At 44.2% G+C, this 17,067-nt stretch overlaps 1 non-coding gene across 1 annotated transcript; it reads right to left on the bottom strand.

The window, feature by feature from the left end:
• Positions 1-1,561: 1,561 nt before the first annotated feature.
• On the bottom strand, positions 1,562-1,688 carry LOC118705026. Its single transcript, XR_004983570.1, has one exon. It is a non-coding gene; the product is annotated as a small nucleolar RNA SNORA27 (small nucleolar RNA).
• Between the last annotated feature and the right edge of the window lie 15,379 nt (positions 1,689-17,067).

Here is a 17,067-nt window from a genome sequence, read left to right as displayed (position 1 = left end):
TAAATATACATATCTCTTTTTCTTAAGAAAGTGATTTTCAAAAAGTACACCCTTATATTTGTGTTTGTATATGCTAGAAAGTATCTGGAAGGTTTCATATGACACTGGTTTGAGCAGCTGCCGCTAGGCAGTGGGTTTGTGTGGGCTGAGTGGGAAGGTATTTGTACTTTGAGTTTTCTCTTTATTCCATTCTCCACTCTTTGAATTTTTATGACAGTATTACTTTCGTAATAATAATAAAATAAAAAAAACACTAATGAAAACAAAAAAGAAAAGAGAGCTATTCTTAACACCCAAGCCAGTCCTGTCAACCCCTGCCAGCCCCTGCTGCTACTGGCCCAGCCCAGCCCACCAAGCCATGCTGAGGCCCCTGCCGACTTCACAAGCAGCCCACTCAAATCGTGCCAGACCTCCTCTGGCTGAGGAGCTCTGGAGCTGCGGAGTCAGAGCCAGTAGTTGGGCTGCCCAAGAGGGAGCTCCTCCTGCTTCTGGGTGATGCCTTGAGCCAAGAGTAATATGTTACCCCCACAAAGCCTGCAGCTGTGGGTTCCCCTAACTCTCTGTGCTGGAAGGAGAGGCCAGGCCCCCAGGGGGCCCAGAGAGAAGCCACTAACACAGCCAAGGAGCTGACTGACTGTCAGAGGCAGAAAACTCCAATAATGAATCGGTGTCTCTAACAAAGCATTTTTAAGTCTGTGAAGGTCAGTGCTAAGAAGAAATAACTCTGCAAAATCAGAAAACATAGAGATGGTGAGCGTGAACTCTTCTACAACAAACTTGTATGGCAGAATCTGGGGTCACCTCGAATTGAGAAAGAATTAATTTGACCTAAAACAGAGACTTCACATAGCAGGGATTGGATGCACATAGAACTGTCTACAGCTGTTCTTTTCTCAAAGGATACCTTTCTCAAAAGTGAGCTTTCTCTTCACTGTAGTCCCTCTGAGCTATCAGCGACTGCCATGTCAACACATCATGGTTTTTCTCTGTCTCCTCTAGAAGGCAGAAACCAACTCCCATTCCTCCCCTCCAGGCGCACACAAAGCACTCAGTCAATGCTGGAGCAATAGAATGGATTCCTCTCCAGTATAGAAAGAAAATGGAGATGACATTTTGTAAATGCTCACTTTTCAAAACTCAAGACAGAGGATGACACCTGGGTGTCCCCTGGCATCACTGTCCAATCAACAGTAGCCCAGCATGTCCATCAAGCAGATGACATACAGGGCTCACCTCCCACTGCTGGATTCTAGGCCAAGGCGGTCTCCGTGGACAAGTGGGTTACTCCCCAAGGAGTAACTTGGAGGTGACAATCTCTTGAATATATTATTTCTTGTTAATAAAATAGCTGCACAAAACAAAAACTTAAACTCAATGGTGGGACTCGAACCGCCCCTCCCCCCCCAATCACACCATCACACCATGGATAGCAGGACAGCCAGCCTTTAGCTGTCCTCACACGATTACTGCATTTGACCACTCTTAACATTTGTGTAATAATATTTATTCACAAGTAGAAACCCAGTAAGTATGTGGTGTTTTATTTATTTTTCTTTTCCATTTTTTTTTTCTCTGAGAGGATTACAAGACAAACACCCAGTTTGCTTGAGTTTTAAAAGGATATTTCCTTTGCCCTACTTGAATGACCAATAAAGACATATACTGAGTGGCTAGATTATTATGCGTTCAGAGATCATAATAATCTGGCCACTCAGTGTAAGTCCAACTGGCAAAGTAAAAAGCAGGTAATGTGGTATGCTTTAAAAGCACGTTACATTGTATTTTTTAAATTTACATTTTAAAAGTCAAAATGATTAAAATTATATAAAATTCTATGAAGTCACCCCAGAAGGTGTCCCCTGAATCCCAGACCCTACTCTCTCCTTGTGATACAGGACAGAAGAAAATGACACTTGGAGGCAGGCTTCAGGTAGACCATGTATATGTTCCAAGTGCCTGCCTGTGCCAAGCCCAGGTCCCAGGTGGTTCTGTCTGTAGGGGAGAAAAAATGCCCAAGAGGCTTAACAAGTCACTGAATCCTGAGGGAAGAACTAGTATCAGAGGGAAGAGGAGCATGGGGTGGGAACCAGTTGGGAGAGGGGAGAAGGACATTGGAGGGAAATTGAAAGAGATGGTCCTGGGAAGAGTAGGTGGGAGGGGAGCCTGGGTATGGCAGAGACTGTACCCATTTAAAAGGGTCTTCCATGCTTCCTTGAGCTTCAGGTCTAAAGGTATGAGGAGGTAGATGTGAAAAGTGAAATCATGTTGTTCTGGAGTGGCTGAGTGCTCCTTTGGATCACAGGTTAGTGACTACAAAAAGGAGGGAGAGAAGGAAAGAAGGAGGAAATCTGCTGTCAGTGAAATGCCACCATCAGGTCAAGGCTTTTTATAGCTTATCCCTAGCTGTCAAAGTTGGATTCACAGCTTTTTTTTCAAGACAAACATCTTTATTCCTTTATTATATTTCCCCAGGGGAAAAGGCAAGGAGTGGGACAGAGGGTCAGCATGTGCTTTAAAATAGAGATAAGAATATCAAATGCCATAAACCAGCCTTAATGGGGGGCCTCTTGCTCCATGAGCTTGGGAAGGAGAGGAAGAGGTCAGCAAAATAGCATGGGCGGGGCCCCTCCCTGTGAAGTCAAGACTCCACATCAAGCTAAGTAAATGTGGAGTCACATTTGTCCATCTTCTATTAGCTCATCTTGTGGCCACTTTGATGTAGGTTTCTTGCACCAACAAAAATGTTCCTATGTGGCTGGGATATGCTTTCATCTCCTTTTTCCCTGGCCTCCACTCCCAGCTTCGGCAAGGGAGGCCTCCACTGGTCCTCTCCTCCTTTAGTCTGAAGGGGTTAAACTGTTTGCCCCATCCACAGAGAGACGGACAAATGCTTGGGGTGTGTGTGTGTGTGTGTGTGTGTGTGTGTGTGTGTGTGTGTGTGTGTGTGAGAGAGAGAGAGAGAGAGAGAGAGAGAGAGAGAGAGAGAGACTATTTGCTTTAGTTACCTGCACAAAGGTTTTATTCAGGAATTACAGAAGCCATGGGAAGTAACTGAGGAAGGGCATGGGGTAGGAATCTAATCTGAGGGGCGGGCAATAAAATTGGTTTGGAAGATAATGAGACTTTCCAGGCCAGTGTGGCTCAGTGGTTGAGCATCACCTTATGAGCCAGGAGATCACAGTTCCATTCCTGGTCAGGGTACATGCCCTGGTTTCGGGCAGTGTGCGGGCAGGTGGAAGGCAGTTAATCAATGATTCTCATTATTGATGTTTCTATTAGGTCTAGTAATAATTAATGTCGTTTTCTAATACTTTTTAAAATCGAATTTATTTAAACAATACAACAAAATTTAATCAACAATATAGTTGCCGTTGTTTTCTACTACTTGTGCCCAACGCTCAGGAAGCATTTTAATCCCTCTGTTGTAAAATTCTTGTGATGTTGATGCAAAAAATTCGGTCAATGCATTTTTGAGGCATTCTTCATTATTAAATTTTTTTCCAAGAAGAAAGTTTTGCAAAGAACGAAACAAATGGTAATCGAAAGGGGCAATATCAGGAGAATATGCAGGTTGAGGGAGAACTTCCCATTCCAACTGGCGCAGTTTTTCAGCAGTGATTCTTGCAGTATGCGGTCGTGCGTTATCGTGGTGAAGAATTACGCCTTTCCGATTAATCAGCGCGGGTTCTTTTTCTCTTAAAGCTTGGGCTAACCTTTCCAATTGGGCACTATACACTGCACTTGTAATGGTTTGGTTAGATGATAAAAGTTCATAATGAAGAATTCCTTTAAAATTCCACCAAACACACAACATCACTTTTTTCGCATGCAAGTCAGGTTTTGGCGTGAGCTGCGGAGCCTCATTTTTGTCCAACCATTGAGGCCGCCTTTTCAAATTAACATACAGCACCCATTTTTCATCTCCGGTAACAATTTGCTCTAAAAACGGCAAACGGTTTTGACGAGAGAGAAGCGAACTGCAAATTGTGACTCTTTGATTACGGTTATTGTCTGTCAACTCATGAGGAACCCATTTTCCAAACTTTTGGACTTTGCCAAGTGCACGCAATTGATTGGAAATTGTTTTTTGTGAACAATTTAAAGTTGTCGCAAGCTCTTGTTGGGTAATTTGAGGATTTTGCACCAAAAGAGCTTGAAGAGCTTCTTGATCAAAATTGGACACACAGCCTCGACCACTCTTGTCATCTAATGAAAAATTTCCCTCGCGAAATTTCTCAAACCAATGCTGGCATTTTCTGGCGCTAACTGCATCTTGACCAAGAGCACTACAGATGTTTTTTGCAGCCTCACTTGCTTTTCTTCCTAATTGGAACTCGTAAAGCATGCAGTGCCGAATATGCTCTTCATCCGCCATCTTCCTAGCCCTAGTTTTGCAACAAAAACCAAACCAAACACAAACTTTTTCAAGCAAAACTTGTTAATTGTACTTCACACGTTTTGTAGATACCACGTGTTTGAAGGTTATGTCAATACAAGTCAACGCCAAGCAAGATTTTAAACGAATGTTTAAAAACGACATTAATTATTACTAGACCCGATATCTCTCCCTCTCCCGTCTGCTCTGACATCAATAAAAATATATTTAAAAAAATATAATGAGACTGAGGGGCCCGTGTGACAACCAAAGTACCAGAATATTATGGGGCTGAGGCTCAGAAGGACTGTCCAGGGCAGAGGCCAAATGTGCCTGGGCAGAGGGAGCTTTTGGTGGCCCCTGAAGGCCACAGAGGGCATGGCCTCACTTAGGCCATAGAGGAAGGATTTTGTGTCTATAAAAGGATAAGGAGTGCCAGGGAGGAGCCCTGCCCAGCTCAGTGAGGAAAGAGCCTACAAAGAGTTTGTAAAAACTCATCTGGTTGAAAGGAGCAGAAACCTATTAACCCAGCCTGAGCAGGGAGCAGAGGGGAAATGGGATACCCACTGGGGATGACCTGCTTGCTCCCCAAATAGTACCAGGAGCCATTCAAAAACAAATTGTTCCCACTAAGAGCCAGGCACTTTTTGAATTCCTGGCTGAGAACTTCAGGCATTAAATGTTCTTACAGTCTAAAGACAGCCAGCAACAGTTGGGGCCAGATACCTTCCACCAGGATGTACCAAAGGTGGCAATACAGGCCTCAAATCATCCCTATGAGATAAATACTTGGATTATTCCCATTTTACAGATGAGGCGACTGAAGCTCACAGTCACACAGCTAGCAAGCGGTGGGTCTAAGCCTGGCTGTGCTTCAGAGCCTGGACTCCTAACTTCCATGTCTATTACCTCACTGAGCTCAGACTGCTCAATTATCAGGTTACATGCAGAATCAGGAATCAGGGGAATCTGTGGGAGTTGTGCTAGCCATACTAATAGTGAAGCTAATATTTATTGCAGGATTATTATGTGCCAGGCACAATGCTAAGTGCTGAGAAAATCCTTTAGGGTGCTTGGATTCCCCCACCCCCACCCCGCCATTTTTCTGCCACTTTATAAGGAGGCTTTCTTCCTTTGGTCAAAATTAAATTATTGGAATCCTGCAGGCTTTAACTATAAGAGAGGCTGGTGCAACCTACTGCTTATGCCAGAGTTTAAATATCTGTGCAAGACACCACATTTGAAAAAGAAGCATATGATTGGCTTTTAGCAGGATATTTCTAAACAGATCAGGGGATGACTTGCAGTCGGGGAGCCTGACCTTGAATATCTTGACTGCTTACAAAGAGAATGAGGACTACACCTCCCCAGCCCCCCCCCCCCCCCCCCCCCCGGAAATGGTCCATGTCAGTCTGTCTTCGGTGAAGAGGCATGGGGAGATGGTGGCTCAGCTCCAACTGAGCCCTCTAGCAGAAGCGTTGCTATTTCTGGGAATGAGGAAGGCAGAGCTGACCCCATGGACCTCAGGCTGCTCAAGGGAATCCACCCTCGTTCCGCACAGGTCTTCAGCACATGTTGGACCCTTCCTGGAAGCCAGAAAAAGTGACCTTTTCCTCTCCTATAGGCCAGAATGCTATTGTGGTCAAGATGAGGACACTGGAGTTCAGAGCCATGAGGTCATTTGCCCAAGGTGACACAGCTGAGGAGTGGCTGAGCTGGGACAGCAGTCCAAGGCAGACAAAGCCTTTTAAGAAAGTTAACTAGCTTGCCCAGGAGACACAGCTGCCTGGCTCTGAAAGCCCTAGAAGGCACGAGACGTTGGGATAACTTTTGAAACATACACATGCCCAGGCTCCTCCAGCAGAACTAATTCTCATCTTAGAAATGAGGTCTAACAATTCACATCTTTAGCAAATTTCCCTGAAGACGGGTATGTGGCAAAGATTGAGGACTGTGGCTTTCGAGTGAGGTGGGGATTTTCAGGGATGTAATGCAGGGGTAGAGCCCAAGCAGTTGTGAGGCCAAGAACCTTCCTCAACTCAGATTCTCAGCCTTGGATCCTGTGGCATAAAGGTATCAAAGGCATCAAGGAAAGAGAATCAGTGATCAGACTCTCAAACCTCAGAGGGAAAGTAGGGGAAGGTGGGGGTAAGGGGGAGAGATCAACCAAAGGACTTGTGTGCATGCATATGGGCCTGGCCAGTAGCCATGGACAACAGGGGGGTGGGGGCATATATGGAGAGGGGTTTGGGATGGGAATGGGGGGATGAGGACAATTATGTGATACCATAATCAATAAAAAATTTTTTAAAAGGCATCAAGGATATGAAGGTAATTGAATGATGTGCCCACTGATTTAAAATGCTTTTCATGGAGGGTAGGTAAATGGGAAGAGATCAACCAAAGAATCTGTATGCATATAGGCATAACCTGTGGATACAGACAATGGGGTGGTGAAGGTCTGGTGGAAGGGGACAGGTTAGAAGAGGTCATTGGCGGAGGGGAAAGGAAGGGTACATGTAATACTTTCAACAATAAAAAAATTTTAAAAATAAAAAAAGCATTTCATTAGAAAATTTGACTATTGGTGTGCTACTATTCTCAAATTGAATCTCACCATTTACATTAAAGCCATTGGCCCTCCAAGACCTGGTTTGCAATTGCACTCCTGCACCGATACCCTCGGTTCTGGTATAAGATCCTTTGCCTATAGTCAGTCACTTGGATAATATTTTTGTTTGCTTGTTTTGCTTTGTTGCTTTCTGCATTTATGCTCATCAGTGGGATTGGTCTGTCATTTTCCTTTTCCGTTCTGTTCCTATTAGGGAACCTTCCCTCTTTTTCTAGTCTCTACAGAGTATTCTTTTTGTAAGACTGGAATCTTTTCCTTGAATGGTTGGTGGAATTCACCACTGAAACCATTTGGGCCTGGAAATTTTGTTTGGGGCGAGGTGTATCAGTCAGAGTTCAACCAGAGAAACAGAATCAGTAGGAGATATATAGAGATTTATTGTCAGGAATTGGCTACATGATGGTGGAGACTGGCCAGGAAGCCCGGAATCTGTAGCACTGGCTGTGGAACCCTTTGGCAGGAGCTGAAGTTTCATTCCACAGGAGGAATTTCTTCACCAAGAAAGCCTTAGCTCTGCTCTGACGTCCTTTCAATGAACTGAATCAGGGCCACCCTATTCCTGGGTTATCCAGAATAATCTCCCTTAAAGACGATTGATTATGGGCTTTAATCACATCTATAAAATACTTTCTTAGCAATACCTAGAAGAGCGTTTGATGGAGTAACTGGGGACTATAGCTTAGTCAAGTTGGCATGTAAAATTGACATCTTGAGGTTAGGGGGGGGGAAGATGGACTTTTAATTGCTGATTTAATTTTTAAAGAGTTCTTATAAAAGAATAAATTTTGGTTTTGTCAATCCTCTCTGTCATATTTTTTCTTTTTTTTTATTAATTTCTGTCCTTACCTTCATTGATTCATTTTTATTTGGGTTAATTGCTCCTCTTCTTCTAATTTCTTGAGATGGATACTTAGCTCATTAATTTTAACCTTTTCTCTTTTTCAACCACACACATTTATGGCTAAACTTTCCCTCTAAGCATGATCTTGACTATATCCCACAAGTTTTGATTTGCAGTATTTTCCTTATTAAAATACTAAAATTATTTTTTTTAATTTTCCATTATGGTTTTTGACCTGTAGTTATTTAGAAGTATGCTGCTTAATTTCCAAACAAGTCAATATTTTCCAGCTATCTTTTTGTTATCAATTTGTAGCTTATTTTATTTTTTGTTAGAGGGTATACTCTATATAATTTCAGTCCTGTTCCCTGTCAATATTTTTTTTTTAAATCTCATTCATACTGTTCTCCACAACCAATGGACATAAAACTCTGGGGAAGGAGGGTATGTATGCGAGGGAGGGAGGGGGGCAAAAAAAAGTCAATAAAATATATTTTTAAAAAATTTCATTCATTTTCTTAAACATTGTAAATGTAGCTCTTTTATAGTATGCATCTGCTACAAGTGACCCTGCAAAGGTGGGTGAAAGGTGAACTGGGAGACAATACATTTTTATTGTTTAAACCACCCAAACCGTAGTAGTTTTGTCACGGCAGCCCCAGCAAACTCATACAGGTACACACACTCCACACAAATGCATATATATTCAGTTCACCAAAGGCATGCACAACAATAGCCATAGCAGCACTATTTATAAGAGCCCACAGTAGCCACAGTGTCTATCAGACAGAACAAGAAAGTTGTGGTGTCTTCATGTATTATGATACTCCACAGCAGGAAGAATGAGCTACAACTACAAACACACACAAGAGCACCAAATTCAGAGTTTTGTTTTTCATAATCTGAAAGACTAGAAGAGCATGATGGAGGGACAGCCTTCCTTCCTTTGTTATTGGACAATGATGGCCTTTGCACCACAGATGATGTTCTAGCCCACCTGCTGGGACACATAGATGAGGGCAAGAGCAGATCTTCCTGGTGCTCAGAGCTCCTGGCTGTTGGGTAGAGGATGAAGAGGAGTCTGAAAGGAGTCAGGGAGACCTGGGACAGGGCTGCTGCTATGGCAGAGTCAAAGGCAGAACTCCAACCTTGGTCCCCTGATTCTGTGCACCACAGCCTGTAGATTTCTATCTACTAAAAGCCCGGTGCAGTTAGGAGAGCCCCAGCCCTGCCCCTCCCTGCCATGACCTGCAAGCCTTGGTCTGAATCCCTCCCCACTCTGACTTGGGACAGGCTTCTGCCTCTAGGCCTTGTAAGCAGCTACTTGCCAGTTCAAGTCTTGCTCACCCTCTGGGGTCCTGAACATAAAGGGCAAATAAATTCTTCTTGTGGAAGGTAGGAGGTACGCAGGTCCTGAGGGTCACAGAGCCGGAGGGTCATTCCATGGAAGATTTGAAGGTACATCTGAGTTTTTGTTTAGAGCTGCCAGTAAGACCATTTCAGCAATGTGGGACAGTGCAGAGGTATGTAGTACACACACACACACACACACACACACACACACACACACACTTAATCACAGAAACCACTTCGATTGTGTGTGATTGATTGGTTAAGAGTCCCCTACAGCTGGCCATTCTAAAGCCTGTGGAGCTGAGGGGGTTGGGGGGTCTCTCTGACCAGTGATTCGTGGAACAGTTGTGAAAGGCATAACATGTTACCACAAGACAAGGCTCATAGCTCAGCAGTCATCAGACTTCACTTGTGGCTAAATCTGGGCACAGAATGGAGATGATGTCACTAGAGCTTCAAGTTATTTCATCCAATTAACCAAGAGTTAATTAGTATGTCCAAAGTACTTTGAAGCTGAGGAGCTCTGTTTATTCATGACTGGATGGAAGCAGCAGGCCAGGAGAGGCAGCACAGGGGCACTGACATTGTAATGGGAAGTTGTCCAGGCCTCTGCCTCTGACTTGCTGTGAGCCTTCTAGGAGACACTTGGGAAAGTCTGCAGATTGTCATGGGGTGGCCACAATAAAGTGCCATACATTGGGGATCAGGGGGAGGCCTTAAAATAACAAACATGACTCTCCTCTCCCAGTTCTGGAGGCCAGCAGTCTGAAATCAAGGTGTCAGCAGGGCCACTCCTTCAGAACCCTCTAAGGGAGGATCCTTCCTGCCTTTCCCAGCTTCTGGTGGCCCCAGGCATCCCTTGGCTCATGGCCACACCACTCCAATCTGTGCCTCTGTTTCCCCTATGGCTTTCTCCTGTGTCTGTGTCTCTGTTTTATCTTCTCATAGGGCATCGCCATATAGCATTAGGGCCCACCTGAATTACCTCATCTTAACTTGATTACATTTACAAAGACCCCATTTCCAAATTGGGTCACATTCACAATGAGGGGACACAATGAAACCCATAACACTGCCTGTCTGATCTCCGGTGGCTAACAATGCTTCATTCCTATGAGTTTCCCTCTCTCACTCCTTTCCTCAGCATAGAAACCTGGGATTGACTGAGCGGGTCAAAAGCTTCTAGAAGGAGCTGGACAGAAGACTCTAGGAGGGGATTGTCATTGTAATAGCTCTTTTTTCATGAATGGGATTTTCTTTTTTTTCTTTTTTTTTAATGTTTTTATTAATATCAGAGAGAGGGAGAAAGAGATAGAAACATCAATAATGTCAGAGAATCATCGATCAGCTGCCTCCTGCACACCCCCTACTGGGGATGGAGCCCACAACTCAGGCATGTGCCCTGACTGAGAACCAAACTGTGACCTCCTGGCTCAACCACTGAGCCACACCTCTGGGCTGGACTTTTCTTCTTGAAATAATCTCAGCTCTCCCTGAATCTTGGTCTCCTTATCTGAATAATGAGGGTCCTGGCCTATATGCCCTCACTGAGTTCAAACATTGGAGGAGGAAGGTTAGGCTGAGGGAGTTGCTAGAGTTTGGTCCCAGAAGTATTCTGGGTAGGGCTTGACTATTCCCAGACAATGAACTTGGGTCCTGGAGAATTCCTTCAGACCCCAATCATTACAGTTTTCTCATTGCTGGGTTGTCATGCCAGTGGCCTACCACAGTGGAGGATTCCTCTGGTGAACCCCCAAGGCAGCTTCTGCTTTCCCTTCAGCTCAGCTCTGTGAAGCATTCAAGCTGAATGGGGAGAGGCTGGCTCCAGGGTGCTAATGCCTGTGCTGGCACTGCAGGGGTCACAGGGAGGTTCTGAGCAGGTCCTGCTTTGGAGGACTCCTCACTCTGAAGGGAGGCAGATACAAGAGCCAGGCATGTTGTTCTGGTGTCATCAGTGGAGGAAGCTCTGAGCAGGCACAGTGGGAGGACAGAGGAGGGCACAGTGGGAACTTCACCTGGCCTTGTTGCCAATCCAGTCGAGAATTGCTAGACAGAGGGCAGGAGGCATTCCAAGGAGAGCCCCCAACATGCTGCCATTAGAAATGGGGCTCCTAGGCTAGTAGGTTTTCCTGTAAAGGTTCTGAGCAGACTGCCCATGGAGACTACAGATGTCAAAGGTTATTTTGTGCCCCTTCACAGTGAAATCAGCCCCTCAGCACCCAGTAGCCTGAGCAAGAACTAGCTTTGGAGACCTCTGGAGCTCTTAGGTCTGCAGTGGCATGGGGTGACCTCTGCTGAACTACCAGCAGAGCTTTGGAGCCTTGGGTCTTAACCTTGCCTCTCTTGCAGGGCCAGGTCTCTTCGGCTTGGTCTTGGTTCCACTTGGACCCATGTTGGGTGCCCCTTTGGTCCGCTATGAGTAGATGGCTTTATTCTGGGCAGCCTTCACTTAGTCTCTGAGCTTCACTCTTCCAAAAGCTAATCCCAGCCCCAAATAAGGCACAAAGAGGCGTGTCCAATTCCCAGTGCCTCCCCTCCCAAGAAGAAAGTCCCAGTCCCAGGATCAGAGGTCACCGCCCTGGGCCTGGAGGCAATGTTCAGACAAATACTGGTTCACCTGGGCCAAAGGCTTCTCGGGCCTTTCTGAACCAGCCCCATAGACACACCCACATTTCTCAGTACCTTCTAAGCCAGCACCAGTCTAGTAATGACCTCTGTACAAGTTTTGCAATCATCAGTAGATGCCAAACTAGCCATGAAATGATTAGAATAGTATTTGGCAGATGACTGCAGGAATCCAGCACAGTTTGCTCAAAGCATTTGGTCTGTCAGAGGTGAGTTGGAGCATTGGGTAGGCAGTCCTTTGGCACTCTACCCAGGGGCTTGCCTTCCCCAGTGAGCTTGGCAGGGGCTGCCACACCCTGGATTCATAGCTTTGGAACTTGTTGGGACTTGTCTGGTCTTTGGTCCCTCTTCTAGCAGGCCTGCCTTATATCCGTGGCCCAGTACCTTTCTTCCATGCCTCAGCAGATTGCTTAGCACCCTCTTATGGTACATCTGCCTGTACTGACCAGGCTTCAGGCATGACTCTACCAGGCTACCTACTCAGCTAGTTGCCTCACTACCTTGTACTGAGGTTCAGATATAACCTCATGCCTGACTGGTTTTGCCAGGACACTCCCGCTCTACTGACTATTGGTCCAGAGGGGTTCCTTTCTAGATATTATATACATCTAGCCATTGTGGTAGGTTGAATAATGGCCCCCAGAGGTGTCCACATTTTGAGGAAATGTGTCAATGAAAGCAGATTAGAGTGATGCCATAGCCAAGACACTCAAAGCTGAAAAAGTCAAGAAAATGGGATTTCCCCTCAGAATTTCCAGAAGCAATCAGACCTACTAACACTTTGACTTTATCTCAGTGAAACTGATTTTGGACTTCTGACATCCAGAACTATAATAGAATAAATTTGCATTGTTTGAAGCTATTAAGTTTGTGGTAATTTTTTAATAGTCACCACAGGACTCTCAAATATCCAGTTTCTACCCAGTGGAGAGGTAAGGAAGGGGCATAGGCCACTCGGGATTACTCTCTGAAATTGAAAGACCATTGGGAAAAATAATGTTGGGCCAGAGGCATACCAGCCTGGGGTTGAGACCCAGTTCTGCCCCAACCAGCTATATGTCTTGTGAAAACCCTTCTGCTAAAGGCTTTGGGCTTTCGAGTACAAAGTGAAGATCATAATAAACAGTCTTATTGTGACAATCAAAGGAGAGAACACTGGTCCATATGTCTGTCCATCAGTATATTTGGGAATGTGCTGGCTGAGGAGGTGCTGAACAAAAGCCAGCTGTCTGCCAGCTTTTCCATAACTCTGCTCCTGTCATCTAGCTCAGAATTCATCTTTGCTCTTTTCTCTAATCCCCTCCTTCCAAAATCATTCAACAAATCTGGAGTGTCCACAGCATGACTAGTATTGTCTGGGGCGGGAGCTGGAGGGTCCTCAAAGTCTAAGATAATCTGCCCTTGAGATGGCCACCATCAAAGAAGAATATGTAGGGGAAGATGAAGAAAAGATGCAAGTTTCATAAAGAGTTCATGGAAATCTGCCTTGAGCACCAGTGTACCACAACTGGGATGACACTTGCTGCCTCATGCTGCAGCTTCCCTGTGACCACAAAGCCCAGTTGAATAAATTGTGATTCTTCCATTAATGACTACATCCCCTTCTCTTGCTGGATCATTAGCTCCACAAGGACTCTTATCTCGACTGTTCACTATGGTACCCTTGCCCCTAGCACAAGCCAGTTACACAGGAGGTGCTTAGGACATATTTGTGACTGTTAGACCTTAAGGACACTTCCCAATTCACTATCTGGGCATCTACTCTTGGCCTCAGCCTCCTCAACTTCTCTGCACTGGCTGACACCACTGACCACTCTCCTCTCTAGCTTTCCTTGATGCCTTTTGAGTTCACTTTTGAACTCTCCAGGTCCCATCCTTCATCCTCCTGTGTTCCCATGACTTCAAGTAGCAGCAGTATGCCAAGACCCCTCAAATATTGGTATCTTGCTTTCTAGAACCTCAAGGTTCCTCAGACTCACTGTGGCCAGAATACAAGCTTTCTAGTTATTTTATTCCTCTGTCCATTAGCTCCACATCCAATCATCGAATATTGTCTATTCTAGCCCAGAACCATCTCCAGACTATTTCTTCTCTGTATCTCCATAACCAGTTTCCTGAGACATACACACTCTCACCCTCTCTCCTGGACTGCAGAAGTCACTTGCCATTGGTGCCTACCTCCAGTTCCTCACTTTGCACTCTCCCCTCACCATTCAAACACAAATGTCACCATGTTACTCTCTAGGGCACATGTGTCAAACACAAGGCCCGCGGGCCAAATCCGTCCCGCCAGGCCTTGCAATGTGGCCCGCACCGCACTGTCATCACTGCACTCCGCTGCGTTTCCATCACAATGACAGTTTATGACTGTTCAGTAAACCATTCGGCCCGCGATTTAGGCTGGATTTTAGATTTTGGCCCCTTCTCTGATTGAGTTCGACACCCCTACTCTAGGGGTTGATCAAGTCCAAGCTCCTTGACCCCTGCAACTTCATCTCCTACCATTTCTAGCCACAGCCCACAGTGGTTGCCTCAGCCAAAGGCTAGAATGCCATTCCTTCTCTTCTCAGGTTGACCAAATTGGTCTCTTGTCTTTTTGTATTTATTTATTTATTAATTATTATTATTATTATTATTCTTTTTTGGTTAATTTTGTTGTTGTTGTTGGTAGGCATTTTAGTGAGTGTGAGGTGGTGTCTCACTATGGTTTTGATTTACATTTTCCTAATGAGTAATGGTGTTGAGCATCTTTTTCATTTGCGTGTTGGTTTATCAGTCACTCTTAAGCAGATTGGGAAACTTTATCTGTAAAGGGAAGATAGTAAACATTTTAGGCTTTGTGGATCACACAATAACTGGTCAACTCTGCCACTGTAACATGAATGCAACTATAGACAATATGCAAATGAATGAATGTGGCTGGGTGCCAATAAAACTTTACTGAGCAAAGTGGACAGCAAGCGGGAGTTGACCCTGAGTTCAACATTTGTAGAACTCTGCTTTTTTTCTTTTTTCTTTTTAATGTTAGAAAACTGCTTTATTGGAATTGTGTATTATGAAAATTTCAAATGTACTGAAAAGTGGAGGAAATAATATATAATAAACATTTATATACTCATTACTTAGGTTTAACAATTAATTTGTCATCCTTAGTTTTCTGAAATAGTTTAAATATTTAAAATGAAATTATACACTGAGTGGCCAGATTATTATGATCTCTGAATGCATAATAATCTGGCCACTCACTATTTTAGAGGCCCAGTGCCCAGCCAGCCTGGCTAGGGGGAGGGGACATGGGCGGTCAACCAGCCTGCTTGCTGGTCAAACTCCTGGTCGAGGAAACAATTTGCATATTAGCCTTTTCTTATATATTGATATGATATACACTGAGCAGCCAGATTATTATGTGTTCAGAGATCATAATAATCTGGCCACTCAGTGTATATATCTCCTGACATTTTGCCAGTTTAATATGAATCTTTACAAAATAGGGTGTTTTTTTTTTAACATAATCATTAATTTACCTAATGATTAATAATAATTTGCTAATATTATCTAATATCAATTCACATTCAAATTTCCCTATTTTCTTCCAAACGTCTCTCAAAGTACCTCTGGTCAAACCAGGATCTGATGAAGGCCATGTATCATCCTAAAACCTCTGTTCTTACTCTTTTCTTTTTTTTAATAAGTTTTTATTATTCATATTATTACAAATGTTCCTTTTTTCCCCCCCCACCATTGCTCTCCTCCACCAGGTTCCCACCCCACCCTCTGCCCTTTCCCCTCTCCCCATTGTCCTCATCCATAGGTGCACAGTTTATGTTCAGTCTCTTCCCACGCCCCCCTCTCCCCTTTTCCCCAAGAATCGTCAGTTCACTCCCCTTCCATACCTCTGATTCTATTATATTCAACAGTTAATATTGTTCATCAGATTTTTTAAATTTCCTTGGTTTTTAGATTCACTTGTTGATAGTTACGTATTTGTTCATAATTTTTATCTTTGTTTACTTTCTCTTCTGAAAGAACCCCCTTCAGCAGTTCATATAATTTTGGTTTGGTGGTGATGAACTCCTTTAGCTTTTTTTTATTAGTGAAGCTCTTTATCTGGCCTTCGATTCTGAGTGATAGCTTTGCTGGGTAGATTATTTTTGGCTGTAGGTTCTTGCTATTCATCACCTTGAATATTTCTTGCCATTCCCTTCTGGCCTGCATGGTTTCTGTTGAGAAGTCAGCTGACAATCGTATAGGTGCTCCTTTATAGGTTACTACCTTCTTTGCTCTTGCTTCTTTTAATATTCTCTCTTTGTCTTTTGCTCTTGGAATTTTAATAATGATGTGTCTCGGTGTGGTCCTCTTTGGATTCCTTTTGTTTGGAGTTCTGTGCGCTTCCTGGACTTGTAAGTCTAATTCTTTCACCAGGTGGGGGAAGTTTTCTGTCACTATTTCTTTCAGTATGTATTCGATATCTTTCAGTATTCGATTTCTTTCAGTATGTATTCTTTCTTTCTTTCTTTCTTTCTTTCTTTCTTTCTTTCTTTCTTTTCTTTCTTTCTTTCTCTTTCTTTCTCTTTCTTTCTTTTTCTTCTTCTTTAAAATTTTTTTTTTATTGATTTCAGAGTGTGAGAGAGAGAAACATCAATGATGAGAATCATTGTCTGCTTCCTGCATGCCCACTTCTGGAGATCAAGCCCACAGCCTGGGCATGTGCCCTTGACTGAAATCGAACCCAGGATTCTTTAGTCCTCAGGCTAATGCTCTATCCACCGAGCCAAACCAGCTAGGGCCAAAGCCTCTTTTCTTTCTCTCCATTCCCAACTATTTGTGCTCTTTAAGCCTGTCATGTTGCAGAGCCTCAGATCAGAGCCTGTCCCTCCCTCCCCACCTGGGCACCGTTCCTGCATTAGGCTGCCTGAATCAAATGGGTAACCTGCAGTGCACTGGCCTCAGGGGTCAGAGCCCAGGGTCTAGCTGGGGCTCTGCTAACTGCCTGAGTGCCCTTGAATGTGGCTTCTTTTCTCTGAAGCTCCCCCAGCTGGTCAATGTGGGTGTTGGTAGTTTTCCCCTCTAAATACCCTCCCAGTCTGGTTATACTTACTGGGTACCTTCCCAGAAGCAGGCATTGTACATGAATCCAGGGCCATAGAAATAAATCAAAAGCCCCTGGTCCTTGACAAGTGGACACAGGAGAACTGGGCAGCTAAACTGGTGATTACCTTATAACTGAGGAAGTATTTTGAT

This window comes from Pipistrellus kuhlii, unplaced genomic scaffold (genome assembly GCF_014108245.1).
Source record: "Pipistrellus kuhlii isolate mPipKuh1 unplaced genomic scaffold, mPipKuh1.p scaffold_m20_p_49, whole genome shotgun sequence".
In the NCBI taxonomy this organism is placed as follows: Eukaryota; Metazoa; Chordata; class Mammalia; order Chiroptera; family Vespertilionidae; genus Pipistrellus; species Pipistrellus kuhlii.
The sequence above is the reverse complement of the archived record's forward strand: the minus strand, read 5'-3'. Positions and strand labels throughout refer to the sequence as shown.